This window comes from Panthera onca, chromosome F1 (genome assembly GCF_046562875.1).
Source record: "Panthera onca isolate mPanOnc1 chromosome F1, mPanOnc1 haplotype 2, whole genome shotgun sequence".
Lineage (NCBI taxonomy): Eukaryota > Metazoa > Chordata > Mammalia > Carnivora > Felidae > Panthera > Panthera onca.
Window position 1 is genome coordinate 1,721,933 of NC_138355.1, and position 16,246 is coordinate 1,738,178.

The window sequence follows — 16,246 nt, forward strand, 5'->3', positions numbered from 1 at the left end:
AAAGAAGACAAAAAAGATTTCTCCTCACATCACTTGGACTACTAGACTATTCATAGAAAAAAAGAAAAATATAAAATATATAGTTTTCAGCTCCATGTAATTATCCAGAAATAAAATTCACTAAATGAGATAAGACACCAGGATTATGAGTATGGAGTACTCAGAATCGTTCAAAGCAGATGAGAAGACACTTTGGGGAAATGAAATCCATCCCAAACAATATAATTTTATCTCATCAACCCTCTAAACACCACAACTTCACCGCTTATACCATAAGCTTTCTCAACAGTTCCCATTTTCTTCTTCTCTAAAAAAAAAAAAAAAAAAAAAAAAGTTTTAGAGTCCTAATTTCCCAGTGGCATTTCAACCCCCTTATTTCACCCTAATTCTATACTCCTTATTTATAAAAGACCCTAAAGTAATCATTTTCTTCACCTAAGAAGTTAGAAATGACCATGTATTGACTCAAAATTGAGAAATTAAAGGTTAAAAAAATCAACTGAAAATACACTTATTAACATTTATACTTTTATGTAGTAGGGACAGCACATAATTACTCGTTCTGATTAACCTCTGGCTCCTGAGATAGTGAGGTCAGAAAATTAAAATGAGTAATAGATACGTAAAATACTTGAAGTGTGCATCTATCTTGAATAGGATGAGTTAATAAAGTGACTGAAATTATATGATTATAAATGTTTATTCTAAAACAGTACAAGATTGATGTTGTCAAATGGGGAAAAAAGAAAAACCTTTAACTTAGACTAAATATCTTCAGTACTGTGGAAAAATGTCTCAAGGTTGAATAGTAACTAGAGAACAACAGCCACAAAGGAAGACCCTTTCATGCATGCACACACATGAAATAACAAATAAGGAAACCCCAACTCAGTACAGTACATCAATGACTGATACTTAAATGATATTTTGATATATAAAGAAAAGCTAAAATGTTGACTGCCATTGATAAAAAAGCATTTCACCAATTCATACAAATGATACTAAACATTTTTTTTAAAAGATGTCCTGTGAAAACCAAGCCACAATAAGTTACTGTTTTCCATTAAACATGCTGAATTATTTGATCCCATATCCATACACTGTTATTGTGTTAAATCCTAAATGTTGTGACAGCATGTTTAGTAACTAGGATACATTAGTTTACATCTTTTTATAGATAATCTAAGAGGGTTAATTTTTCTTTTCCAGTTTTTAACCTTCTTCACCTCCTCCAAAGAAAAACAAAGGAAACATTCCTAGAATACTCACACCAACAGCTTTGCTATGTTTCTACTAACACGTATTTACCACGTGTCCACTTGTTTTGGTGTAAAATCAGGAACTGACAAGCCTAATCTGGAAGCAAAAGCTTCAACTGTGCCTGCAAATTCTAGTCCAGATAAATCTGACAACAAGATTTCCCAAAGCAGCAGCTGCCATAGTTGATATTCCCCCAAAATTCCAATAGACATCTCAATATGCCTGCAACAATCGTAATCGCATTATCCAAGAAGCCAAGCACTATGAAAGATATTGCAATGTGGATGAATACCTCTCTCAGTTATCCTGTTGTGGGTGATGGCGCTTCCAATTTTTCCTGGGCGATGGTAATGGAATGGAAGGGGTGCAGCTCCTTCAGCAGCCAGCTCCTCTCTGGAGTGCAGGTTGTACATGAAGTTGCATGCATGCCTGGAGCTGTGTTTGGCACCTCCATGGGCTCCTTGGGGCGGTTCACCAGGGGCCACTAGAACCAGCAGCCCCCACCCACAGCAGCACCAAGACTGCGGGTGGGGCGCAGCTGCCTGACCAGGCCTCAACCTGCAACGGTGTCAGGCTCCTCAGCAGGCAGAGCAGCCTGGACCTGGCTGGCTGAGGAGCAGTGACAGGGAGCAGAGAGCAGGGACCGCCCACCCCTCCCCCCCCACCCCCGCCTCCGTGGCAGTCCCAGAGAGCAATTTCTGGCAAGGCGGGGGAAGAAGGAGCTTGACTCCCCCTAATATACATTCTTAAGAAGACCCAGACTCTTTGTTCAAGTTCTTCTATAAGCGCTTCCCCACTTACAGTGGACCTCCCTTTTCTATCTCCTACTTTCTCAGGGTGGGCTCACTCCTGTGTCCAATCACCAGGTGGCTCTCATCTTGGTGTCACTCCTGTATCCATCAAGAGGAAGTTCTCAATGTATCTTGCTCACTTGCCCAATCACTAAGAGCCTCTCATATTGATCTTAACCAGGTGTCCAGTCACCTGGTGGCTCTCACCTGGCCCTCCTCCCTTCCTCCCCCAGGGGTCATCTTGGATCCGCAGTGCAGGGAGGACACACGACAGCCTCTTGAGCGTCCTCTTTCAGCACAGAGCCTGGCTTTCTCTCCCCTGTGGCCCAGCCTTCCTGTCCCAGTTGAGAAACTGGAGGTGAGGTCAGTGACCTGAGGCTCACAGGCCCTGGGAGATGTGGTGTAAACGGGTTGGACATGCCCTGCAGTCGTGGTGTTTCCTTTGTCATCAAGGCAGGTTATTTAGTACTACAAAGAGGTCAGCGCCCTGTGGTTGTGTCTCATTTCAGGAGGTGGGGCTGCAGGTGCACCAAAGTTGGGGTGTACATGTTTGTGTCAGGATGTTAAGGGGTGTTTCCGTGGAAACAAAAGGACAAAGGTTAAATATTGGGGCAGATTATAACCCCAGTTCTGAGTTCTGAAGGCAGCATGTGGAAATTACTAGATGTTGGTTTGGAAGCCTCCTGTTGTCCCACCTCAGCCTGCATGGCTTTGGGAAAAGGCCAGTTTAGTCCTCAGCGATTCCAAATCAGAAATAGGAGAAAATTGCACACATGGGTTTGGAGACTTTTTGTGAGATGTTGCAAGAGCCTGGAAGGATCCAGCCCTCACATAGTTTACAGCAAACAGTTTACAGTGAACAGGTTTAGAATCCAACATCCACACGACTGTGTGGTGAATCTTCATTGTTCTCTTAAGTTAATCACCCCAAATATACATGCTAATGGTCTCCAAACTCACTCTGTCATGACTTGAATTCCATTTTCTGTGATCCCCGTCCTGCCTGTGGGGACTGAGGACCGTGGTACTGTGTCCACTCATCCTCTGTCTGTCTCTGTCAATTGAGGGTTTTCTGTACAAAAACTGTAGGAAGGTCTGTACACAAAAAAACTCTATTTGCAACTACTCAGGTCATGGTAAATGCTGAAATCACAACTACGATAACCTAAATTATTCTCCTCACTTCCAACTATGGTGCAAGTGAGACTAATTTGTTTGCAAAGTAAGTGTATTTTCACGTCTTGTCCTGGTTCTTTACATAAGTGCAACAAGGATAGCCCTCGATCATGCAGGCTATTTTCAACCCACTTTGCTGGAACTTATCCTATGAAATCTCAGATTAATTTCTAACAGCTGCTCAATGGCAGAGGCCAAGCCAGATACTTGCCATCAGACGTTGCCTACAGTTCCCACTGATTTGGGTTCACTCTTTTCTTCTCAAGGTCTCCAAAATATCCCGAAGTTCTGGCACTTTCCCAGAAGTGGGTCCTTCACTCACCTGAATGGGCTGCTGGGAACCTTGCAAGCAAGGTATCTGGCTGCTGTTTCCTGGGGCTTCATTCCTTCAAACTGTCTGGTCACACCTGAGATAGAGAGAGTGTGAGCAGGGGAGGGGCAGAGACACAGAATCCAGTGCAGGTTCTGTGCTGTCCCCACACGGGACTCGATCTCACATGCCCTGATTTCATGACCTGAGACAAAATCAAGAGTCCTACATTTAACCAATTGGGCCACCCAAGCACCCTTCAGTTTACTGTGATTCATGAATATTGTGTTGGTATTATTTTGGTATCTCCTCTGCAATGTCTAGTAAAGATTTACTAGCCCATCATTGCCTTGGATGTGGCATGAAGAACTTCTGGGCTTCTCACTGAATCATTGTGTGCCTGGCATGGGTCCTGATTCAGTTCTTTGATGAGACCTAGTGGGTGTGCCCCTGAGAGCCAAAACCATGGGTAGGGTTAGGATCAAGCCACTGGAGGACATAGCCTCAGAAATAACAGCCGTGTAGGGATTAACCTTCCCAGAGGAGTGAGTTGAGGGTGCGTGTTAGTGTTCTGGTCAGGCATAGCATTTGGCTCCAGGGTGTGGCCAAGCGTTTCTGAAAGACTGAGGTCTGGACTCATGATGAGTTTCTGCAGAGCCATACAGCCTTGTACTTGTCAGGACAAACTTCTGGCTTCCTCCCTGAAGAAATCTCAGGTGGCCATGAGCACCAATTCAGTTCCTGGCCCACAGAAGCTTAGGAACAAAATCGGCTTATTTCTTTGAGTTCTGGAGGCTGGAAATGTGACGTCCGGTTCTTCTGAGAGCCCTCTTTCAAGGTACCGATGACTGACTACGTGCTGTGTCTTCACACGGTGGAAGGGACAAGGGATCTCTCAGGAACCTCTCTGAAGTTGGCACTAATCTCATTGATGAGGGCTTCACTTTCATGACCTACTAATTTCTCAAAGCCCCTTCCTCCTAACATCATCTCCTTGGGGGTTATCATCTCAATGGATGAATTTGTGGGAACACAGCCATTCAGAGTGCAGAAAGATGAGTAAAATATTGTCAATCTGCCAAGAAAAGTTGGGTTACTGAGGCACGAAAATCACTGTGTGCATCAGACAAGGAGGTGGGAGAGGGAGGCATGGAAATCCCAAATGTGGCCAGAGTTTCAATGGCCTCAGAGACAGGCCATAAAGAGAATACTTGCATGCCAGAGGAACAGATTTCATTCTACATGATTGCATTTTTGCAAAATCCATTCTCTGCTGTGGGGAATCATTGCATGGGAGCTAAATCAAGGAGAGGAAAATCAGAAGAATATATCAATAATGCAGCATGCTAACAAAGTAAATGGATCCAGAGGGATGCCAAGCCAAGAGGGAGAAAAGGAGAAGTCGCTCCAATTGGAACAGTCATGCTCTAGGAAACAGTGTAGTTGATTGCTTTTAATTTGTCTGGGCCAAGTGGCCAGATAATTGTTCAAACATCATTGTGAATGTTTCAATGCGAATGATACTTAGATGAGATTATGAGTGAAATCAGTAGACATTGAGTCAAGCACACCATTCTTCCCATTGTGGGTGGACCCCATCTAATTAGTTGAATGTCTGTATAAAAGGCCAAACTCTCACAGGCCATGAGGCTCTCTCCAGCAGAGTACCCTTGGGTTCCATCTGCAACACTGGCTCTTCCCAGTTCCATGGTGGAAAGCCTTCGAATTTGAACTGCAACTTTCTCTTGAGTCCTCAGCCAGCAAGACTTCCCCTTCAACCGTAGGACTCACCAAACTTCCACAGCCCCAAGAGTGCATTATTTTAAAAGAATCTCCGATAGATAGATAGATAGATAGATAGATAGATAGATAGATGATAGATAAATAGATAGATAATATATACATAGATAGATAGTAGATATATAGATAAGCTGATAGATGATTGATGATAGATAGATAGAAGAATAAGAAAGATAGGTGACAGGTGGATGAGAGCTAGCTAGCTAGATTGATAGATATGTGATAGATAGGTGATAGGAAGCTAGATAAGATAGGTGATAGATAATAGATAGATGATGGATAGATGGATGGATGGATGGATGGTTGGATGGATGGATGGATAGATAGGTAGATAGATAGATGACTATTTACTATTGGTTCTGTTTCTCTGGAGTTCCTGAAGGCAAATTGCTTAGAGAAAGAAGCAGCATCTCAGCTCATTCACTCCATACAATGAACACTGAAGTGCACAGCTGAGTGATGCCCCATAAATGGCATGGTAAAATCCAGGCACAGAGCAAGGGTGTGTGTGGTGACAGTTATCTACCCTAGACTGCCTTTGATGACCTACAGAATGAAGACTACCCTCAGCTTCCACAGCTTCTTTGTTCTTTAAAGAGCTCCTGGATGGTGAAATGGGAATATTGGAATAAAATCCCTTCCCAGGGGCAGGGTCCTTGGGCATGAAGATGATGTATTTGGTCCAGTGGACACACAGGCTAGTGACAGAAGTGCCCCTCAGGTTGACCTGGATCATTTTCCTTTATCTTTTCAAATATTTATTTGTTTATTTATTTATTGTAAGAGAGTTAGAACATGACCTGGAGAGGGGCAGAGGGAGAGAGAGTCAGAATCCGAAGCAGGCTCCAGGCTCTGAGATGTCAGCACACAGCCGACACAGGGCTTGAATCCACAAACTGTAAAATCATGACCTGAGCCAATGTCGGAAGCCACCCAGGAGGCCCAGTCTTGGGTAATATTCCATCCACTCCCTTTCCCTGCCTGTGGCTGTAAAACCCATCTTGTATTCAAAGTAAAGTTCTCTCTCTCTTCCCTGTTGCAGGAGTCTTGAATAAAGTCTCACTTGCCTGTTCAGCTGGCGTGGTGTGATTTCTCCTATACAGGTCTGTGACACATCTGGAGTTCTCTTTGAGTCCTGTCTCCATACAGCACACAGATCCCAACACATATGACTTTCCTTTGCCAGCACATGCATGATTCCTAATGCTAGGTGTGTTTTTATTTTTGGCGTGTTTAGTTTTGAGAGAAAGAGAGAGAGAGAGAGAGAGAGAGAGAGAGGAAGAGGGGGAGGGGAAGGTAGAGGGAGAGGGAGGGGCAGAGAGAAGGGAAGACAGAGGAATCAAAGCAGGCTCAGTGCTGTTAGTACAGAGCCCAATGTGGGGCTCAAACCCATGAACCATGAGTTCATGACTTGAGCCAAAGTCAGATGCTTAACTGGCTGAGCCACCCATGTTCCCCTTGATATGTTTTCATACCTAGAATTGACATATCTTCTCTTGTTTAACAGTCACTGTTTACTGTTGCCCCTTTTGCATCTTATGCAGAGGAGGGAAGTAAAACCAAATGGGCCTACTGGGAGGAAGCAGCTAAGAGTCCTTGGTCATCTGGTACTCACCCCAGTGCAGAGTGGGAGCACCACCAGAAGCCTGGCTGCCTGGCAGTCACTTACAAGCCACACAGCTTGGGATCAATTTTAACCTATTGCATGCTTTGGATACGTCATCTGTACCAAGGGCTGTAAGGGTTAATCATGTGAGCCATAGGGTTTTGGGGATTCGAGATAGAACCTGACACTTGGAATTGCCAAAGTGTGATTCTGATCTTGGTGTATCAGGTGAGTACCTGGAACCTAAGACTTAGAACAAGGAAGACCTTTCTAATTTGTGGGATCATCAGACAGTGAAGGGGCGGGTCTCTGAAGCAGTGCACTCCCTACCCTGCTGCAAGATTTCTTGCTGACTCAGCAGACAGCAGAAAAGCTCCCCATGGTAGCCCACACAAGATGTCAGACAGTCCTCATCCTGCAAAAGCTGGGGGAAGAGGTCAGGCAGAAGCAATTTCCTGCCCACCCATGCAGCTTCTGTGTGGTCTGTGGTCTCACCTCACTTGTCCTTTAGCTAAGTTATTTCTCTAGGACCTGACAGAGGTAGGGTCCTCTGGTTTGGGGGAAAAGGTGTCCTACTGTCTGGATATTGAGAGTCTGAGACCAGGATGCCAGCATGCTGGCATGCTTGGGTTCTGGGGAAAGCTCACACAGCTGAGAAAGAGAAAACAAAAGAGCAAGCTGTGTACTGACTTTATAAGGCTGCTGATCCCATGGGCTCCACCCTAACCACCTCTCCAAGGCCCTGCCTCCTAATACTTTCCCACTGGAGGCTAGGGCTCCAACACAGGCGCTTGTGGGCAACACAACTCAGTTCACAGCAGAGGGGATCTCAGCTGTGCCCTGCCTGCAACTCAGGATCTCACCTTAAGAAGGCACCTAATGTCTCACTTGTCTTGGCAAATCCAAGCTTAGACCGGGAGCTTACAAAAGAAACACTTGCAAAATCCCTTGTCCCTCAGAGTGTCCATGCATCTGTGCTGGCCACTCACGATCTGAAAGAAGTGTCTTCATAGGACCCATATAAATGAGGAGGACATGATACAAGCAAAAATGGGCCAGAAGGACAGCCAGTGGTCAAGTATGTAGTTACCTACTGGGAATTCTTCCTCTCCCTGCACCCCAGCTCCAGAATAACCCCACTCATCTCCCCCCACTTTCTCTCTTTCCCATGGTGACCCCATACCCTGAGAGCAGATGCAGGAGACATCGGCAGAGATGTGCCTCCACCTTATTGGGCCTGAAGTAACCAAATAAGGAAGTAGACAACTCCTCCCCCTCCAATTTACCCAGGAAACACCTACCTCATTTTATTGTGCTTTGCTTTCTCGGTCTTTGAGGACACTACGTTTTGTGCAAATTGAGGGTTTGTAGCAACCATGAGTAGATCAAGTCTATGGGGGCCACTTTTCCTAGAGCATTTGCTGCCTCTAGGTCTCTGCTAAGTTTTGCCCCTTATTATATTCTTTTCATTATTATATCTGCTCTGGTGATCTACAATCACTGATTACCTATTGCTGAAAGCTCAGGTGAAGGTTAGCATATTTTTATAAAAAGAACATGTTTTTAAGGGGCACCTGGTTGGCTCAGGTGGTTAAGCATGTACTTCAGCTCAGGTCATGATCTCACAGCTCCTGGGTTCGAGCCCAGTGTTGGGCTCTGTGCTGACAGCTCAGAGCCAGGAGCCTGCTTTGGATTCTGTGTCTCCCTCTCTCTGTGTCACTTCCCCACTCATGCTTCATCTCTCTTTATTTTTTTTTCCCATGTCTATTTTTTTTTCAATATATGAAGTTTATTGTCAGACTGGTTTCCATACAACACCCAGTGCTCATCCCAAAAGGTGCCCTCCTCAATACCCATCACCCACCCTCCCCTCCGTCCCACCCCCTATCAACCTTCAGTTTGTTCTCAGTTTTTAACAGTCTCTTATGCTTTGGCTCTCTCCTACTCTAAACGCTTTTTTTTTTCCTTCCCCTCCTCCATGGGTTTCTGTTAAGTTTCTCAGGATCCACATAAGAGTGAAAACATATGGTATCTGTCTTTCTCTGTATGGCTTATTTCACTTAGCATCACACTCTCCAGTTCCATCCACGTTGCTACAAAGGGCCATATTTCATTCTTTTTCGTTGCCATGTAGTACTCCATTGTGTGTATAAACCACAACTTATTTATCCATTCATCAGTTAATGGACATTTAGGCTCTTTCCATAATTTGGCTATTGTTGAGAGTGCTGCTATAAACATTGGGGTACAAGTGCCCCTATGCATCAGTGCTCCTGTATCCCTTGGGTAAATTCCTAGCAGTGCTATTGCTGGGTCATAGGGTAGGTCTATTTTTAATTTTCTGAGGAACCTCCACACTGCTTTCCAGAGTGGCTGCACCAATTTGCATTCCCACCAAAAGTGCAAGAGGGTTCCCGTTTCTCCACATCCTCGCCAGCATCTATAGTCTCCTGATTTGTTCATTTTGGCCACTCTGACTGGTGTGAGGTGATATCTGAGTGTGGTTTTGATTTGTATTTCCCTGATGAGGAGCGACGTTGAGCATCTTTTCATGTGCCTGTTTTCCATCCATCTCTCTTTCAAGAGTAAACTGAATATATTAAAAATGTTAACAACCATAAAGTGCTTTTTAATTATGGTATGTACGTTATTTTTTCAACATAATGCTATTGTGCATGATAGACTCCAGTCTAGTGATAACTTTCATGCCCATTAGGAAACCAAATGATTCATTTGAGCCGCTTTGTGGTGGCATTCATTTTATTGCAGTGTTCTGGACCCAAACTCACAACTTCCATGCATTCCGGAGAGATTTCTCAATTCAGACCCCTGGGAAGATGCCTGCAGTTGTTGTGCGGGATCAGGCATTGCAGCCAGATTTGGATGGAGGAAATGACTCTGGACTGTTCCTTCCTCATGAGCTTAGGAATGACCACGGTTGGAAGGATTGCACTGGGTCTCAGTGAACCTAAAAAGGAGGCGGCATGTGTCACATGCTGACCTCATCCCCCCAATCCATCCCCTGGGTGAGCTGGAGTAATCCACCAGTTAACATGCTGAACCACAAGGGGGAAAAAAAAAAGACTATGATCTAAAGGACCACCTTTTCCTCCTGCACACTGCATGGCTCACCTTGCCGCACCAGATTTCTTCTCAAATCTAGAACAAACAATCCTAATATTTGTATGGAACCACAAAAGACCCCGGATAGCCAAAGTAATATTGAAGAAGAAAACCAAAGTGGGAGGCATCACAATCCCAGACTTTAGCCTCTATTACAAAGCTATAATCATTAAGACAGTATGGTATTGGCACAAAAACAGACACATAGACCAATAGAATAGAATACAGACCCCAAAATTGGACCCACAAATGTATGCCAACTAATATTTGACAAAGCAGGAAAGAGGAGCCAATGAGCAAGACAGTCTCTTTAACAAATGGTGCTGGGAGAACTGGAGAGGAACATGCCGAAGAATGAAATTAGACCACTTTCTTACACCATTCACAAAAATAAACTCCAAAAGGATGAAGGACCCGAATGTGAGACCATCAAAACTCTAGAGGAGAAAGCAGGGAAAAAAAACCCTCTTTGACCTCAGCCATAGCAATTTCTTACTTGACACATCTCCAAAGGCAAGGGGATTAAAAGCAAAAATGAACTATTGGGACCACATCCAGATGAATAGCTTCTGAACTACAAAGGAAACAATCAACAAAACTAAAAAGCAAAGGATGGAATGGGAAAAGATATTTGCAAATGACATATTGGATAAAGGACTAGTATCTGGTATCTCCAAAGAACTCACCGAACTCCACACCTGAAAAACAAAGAATCCAATGAAGAAATGGGCAGAAGACATGAATGGACACTTTTTCAATGAAGACATACTGATGACCATCAGACACATGAAAAGATCTCAATGTCACTCATCATCAGGGAAATACAAATCAAAACTACAATGAAATGTCATCTCACGCCGGTCAGGGTGGCTAAAATGGACAGATCAGTACACTATAGGTACTGGTGAGGACGTGGAGAAAAGGGAACTGTCTTGCACTGTTGGTGGGAATGCAGACTGGTGCGGTCACTCTGGAAAACAGTGTGGAGTTGAGTCCAAAAATTAAAAATAGAACTACCCTATCGCCCAGCAATAGCACTGCTAGGAATCTGCCCAAAGGATACAGGAGTGCTAATGCATAGGGGCACTTGTACCCCAATGTTTATAGCAGCGCTTTTAACAATAACCACATTATGGAAAGATCCTAGTCCAATCACTGGTGAATGGACAAAGAAGATGTGGTTTATATATACAATGGAATATGACTTGGAAGTGAGAAAGAATTAAATCTGGCCATTTGCAGCAATATGGATGAAACTAGAGGGTATTTTGCTAAGTGAAATAAGCCAGGTAAAGAAAGACAGATACCATATGTTTTCACTCATATATGGATCTTGAGAAACTTCACAGAAGAACACGGGGGAGGGGAAGTAGAAAAAAAGTTACAGAGAGGCAGGGAGGAAGACCATAAGAGACTCTTAAGGACTGAGAACATACTAAGGGTAGATGGGGGTGTGGGGGAGAGAGGAAAGTGGGTGATGGGCAGGGAGGAGGGCACTTGCTGGGATGAGCACTGGGTGTAGTATGGAAACCAATTTGACAATAAATTATATTAATAAATATTAAAAAAATAAAAAATCAAACCTTCAAAAAATAAAATAAAAAATGACCTCCATGCAGGGGAAGGGCTTCTCCCCATGTGACCTATGGACCCCTTGGATCTCACTGCGTGCTTCTGAGGATTTGCCTTGCTTCCTCACCAGAGAACCACCTGGTATTGAGCTCCAGAATTTCTGACTTTGCACTCCCCTGTTTATAGAGTCCTAATGGTATTCAAACTATCTCCTTTATCACTGTCAGTGGTTTTGGGGAACATATTTCTTTTCAGTCCATTGTGACTGTTTCTACTCTTTCTCTTTCTGTCCAGCTACTTTTGTGGGGAGTACTTTTCCTGTACTGTCCCTTTGTACCATACCCTCCCCCCCTTCTCTGTCCTCTTGCTGAAAAAACAGCTCCCTACCCTCCATGGCTTCTCTCTCCCAGTTCACCTCTCCAGAGCACATACCTGCTGAATTCTGAGGCCAAGTTATGCAGATTGTTAATGTCAATCCTCAGATCAATTTCCTAGGTAGGCAAAATGGTTTGGAGATGCTGTAGCTGCGTTTCAGAAGCTGAGAACATCCATGCTGTTCAGCCATCTTGGCCTCCTTTAAAACTATCCCTCAGTGGAGATTTATCTGATGTGTTCCCTCATAATTAGAAAGGGGTATGGGTTTGAGAAAATACAGAGATCAAGTGTCATTCTCCTCACATATCAAGGGAGCATGCTATCAACATGATGTATCACTGTTGATAGTGACCATAATCACCTGGCTGAGTTCATGCTTGTCGGTGTCTCTACTGTGAACTGACTCTTTTCCTCACATTTCCATACTGTATTCTTTGGAAGGAAGCTACTATCTGCAGCCCATGTTCAAGGCTCCTGAAAACAGAGTATTTACCTAAATTATTTAAAAATTTCCTACATGGAGAGTTGTCTCTTTTCTCCCATTTATTTATTTATTTATTCAGTCAGTCATTTATTTATATCAGTATGGAGCTTTAAATATGTCTTATTCTTGGGTTAAATCCAATACTAATTTACTGATTTTCCCCCCTCAGATTGTTTAAGCTTTGTCTAATGCAAGCTCTTTCAGTTGTCTCTTGTATACCTTTGACATGTCCCCCATCTTTTTCCAAGCTCTTCTTTCTTTGTGGCACTACAAGATGTTCTTGTATATTCCTTGCCATAGCCCTGGAATCAGGCATTTCTCCTAGGACCCTTGTTTCCTTTTATTGGAGAATGGAATTAGAAACCAAGATATGGGTGACAAGTGTGCTCCTCTCTACTCATGTAGTATTGTATCTTGGCTCTCCCAGATGACAGAGAAGAAAATAGATCTATAGCTATCACTCTGTATATATACCCATGTGTATCTATCTATCTATACATACACACACACACACACACACACACACACACACACACATTTATGTATATTTATTCCCCCCTCTATATCTAGTATATCTGTGTGTATCATCATGAGGGTGTGAGGGACTCCGAGACAAAGCAAGTAATGTCAACAAATTTCCTCAATTTTTATTTTTCTGAGAAAGTCTTTATTTTTATTTCACTTCAAAGCATTTTTTAAAGTTTTTTTTTTATTTTTATTTTGAGAGTGAGACAGAGAAAGAACTGGCCAGGGACAGAGAGAGAGAGAGAGAGAGAGAGAATATCCCAAAGCAGGCTCCATGCTGACAGCAGAGAGCCCATTGCAGGGCTCAGTCTTCCTAAGCATGAGATCGTGACCTGAGCCAAAACCAAGATTCAGAAGCTTAACTGACTGAGCCACTCACTTACCCCTTCTTTCACTTTTTAAGAATAATTTTGCTGTCAGGGTGCCTGGTGACTCAGTTGGTTCAGCGTCTGACTCTTGATTTTGATTCAGATCATGATCTCATGGTTTCATGAGGCTTAGCCCCATGTCTGCCTTCACACTGATAGTGCAGAGACTGCTTGGGATTCTCTCTCTCACTCTCTCTCTCTCTCTCTGCATCTCCCCTGCTCATATGTGTGCACTCTTTGATTCAAAATAAATAAATAAACATCTAAAAAAAAGAATATTTTTCTGGATACAGAATTCTATGTTAAGTTCTTTCAATACTCTAGATAGTTCACTCCATTCTCTTCTTACTGGCATGGTTTCTGAAGAGAAGTCCAATGTAAATATCACCCTGTTCTTCTATAAGTAAGACACTTCTTCCTCTCATTTCTTACCAGAGTTTCTCTTTATCTTTGATTTTCTACACTTTGAATATGATGTGCTTATGTATATATGGAGTTTTTGAAAAAAATAGTATTTGGTGTTCCTTGAGCTTCCTGTATCTGTGATTTAGTGTCTCTCTTTGATTTTGGAAAAGTCTCAGCAATTATTACTTCAAATATTTCTGTGATTCCTGTCTCGCCTTTCCTTCCAATATTCTAATTATGTTTATGTTATTCCTTTAGTAATTGTCTTACAGTTTTGGACATTCTGCTCTTTTTCATTCCTTCTTCATTTTGTGTTTTGGTTTTAGAAGTTTCTGTTGACTTGCCTTAACACTTACTGATTCTTTTCTTCCTTCTGTCCAGTCTACTGATGAACCCTTAAAGGCATTCCTCATTTGTTACTATACTTTTTATTTCTAGCATTTCCTTTTCATTCTTTCTTAAAGTTTCCATCTCCCTGCTTACATTGCTACTGCTTTATTGCACATTGTCCACTTTTCCCATTAAAGCCCTTATCATATTGCATATATTAATCTTTAACTCTCGCATATAATATTCTCAAAATGTGCCATATCTGAGTCTGGGTCTTATACTTTCTTGGTCCCTTCTGACTGTTTATTTTTACTTTTAGCATGGCTTGTATTTTTCTGTTGAAAGGTGGATGTACAATATTGAATGATAGAAACTAGAGTACATAGGCCTTTAGTGTGAAGTTTTATGTTTATCTGGTTAGGGGTTAGGCTGTGTTATAGCTGTAGGTGTCAAAGAATAAAACTTCTATCATCTTTGTTTTGGTGTTCTCTGTTGTCTTTGGGTTTTCCTAGAGACTAATTAAAGAGAAGCTGCCTTCTTTTCACAATAACCACCTATTATTTTGCACGAGTGCTCTTCATACAGTGTTAAGATGTGGTGGGAAAGGAAACCTTGGGTAGTTGTATGATTAGGTCTCAGTCTTTCAGTGAGCCTGTACCCCTGGGATATGACCTTCACAAGTGCCTTTCAGTTCTCTATTATGGTATTGCAGGGAAGGTCTAGAGGTATTGCAGGGAAGGTATAGAGGACCAGAGGTGGGTATTACCCTTCGCTCACATTTGTTACCTTCCAAAAAAACAGTTTCTCTTGAGGGCAGGCCTTTTTAAGAGCAGAAGGCTGTGGGGGCATCTTTTTTTGTGTGTTCCCTGTTGTCTTTGGGTCTTCCTAGAGACTAATTAACGAGAAGCTTCCTTCTTTTCACAATAACCCCCTATTATTTTTGCAGGAGTGCTCTTGATACAGTGTTCAGATGTGGTGGGAAAGGAAACCTTGGATAGTTGTATGATTAGGTCTCAGTCTTTTAGTTATTCTGTACCCCTGGGTTATGACCTTCACAAGTATCTTTATTTCAGTTCTCTATTCTGGGGTTTCAGGAAATGCGGAGAGGGCCACAGATAGGTATTACTCTTCCCTCAGGTTTGTTAACTTCCAATAAAATAGTTTCTCTTGAGGGCAGGCTTTGTTAAGGGCATAATGCTGTGGGGGGGTATTTCAGAATGGTTACTTTCCCCTCCTCCTGCCAGAAGCACTAAGGGATTTTCTTCCCATCTTTCACATGAGAACTTGATTTGCGACTCCTGGAGGTAAAACTCACAAAAGCGTGGGTCCTCCATAAGACCAGATCCCCAGGAGTTTTTAATTCTCAACTAGTTCTCAACTTACTTTTATTTGGTTCTCAATAATTTTAATTCCCAATTAATTCACGTGGTGCCTCCAGCATTTCTTGAATTACGGTTTAAAGTGTTCCTGTCAGCAACTTCTACTTGTGCCTTTCTGCTTAAGTAAACTGTGTGCCACTCTGTGTTGGGGGCAGCACTCTGCCCTGTGACCTCAATTCTCTTGTGGATCCTAGAAGAGTTTTGATTTCAAGTTTTTTTTTTTCTTTTTGTGAGAATGGGAGTGATGACCTCCCAACTCTTTACATGCTGGACCAAAATTTGGAAGTCTACAATCAATCGCCTCTAAATCATGCAAACAACGTGGCTTATGCTGAGCACTTGCCTTGCACTGGGGAGTCGTTTTGGTAAGTACAAGGCAGCGGGTGTCTAGATGGCTAGAAGGCACCTTAAGGTGTTGAGTCTCTGGGGACACGGTGCAAAGACCTGTGTTGTCACAATTCATTGCTGGAAGAAGTAAGCATTGCCTTTGTGACTCCACTGGGAGACAGTCCTTGGCACCTTGCACCTGGCTTCCCCCTGGCTTTGATCTTATGCCTACTTCTTTTGCTATTTTTCCCTTATTTCCTTTTCGTGTAATAAATCTGAGCGACAAGTATGACTGTATCATGAGTTCTGTGAGCTTTCTTGGGTAATCAGTGGGCCTGGGTAGGTAAAAACAAAACAAAGGAAAACAAAAGAAAACCAGCAAACGTGTTCAGATTTTAATAGAGGTATCATTGAA

General features: G+C 42.8%; 1 pseudogene; it reads right to left on the reverse strand.

Moving 5' to 3' along the window:
• Positions 1–1,191: 1,191 nt before the first annotated feature.
• Positions 1,192–15,967, reverse strand: LOC144614843 (transmembrane protein 65-like; annotated as a pseudogene).
• Positions 15,968–16,246: the final 279 nt, after the last annotated feature.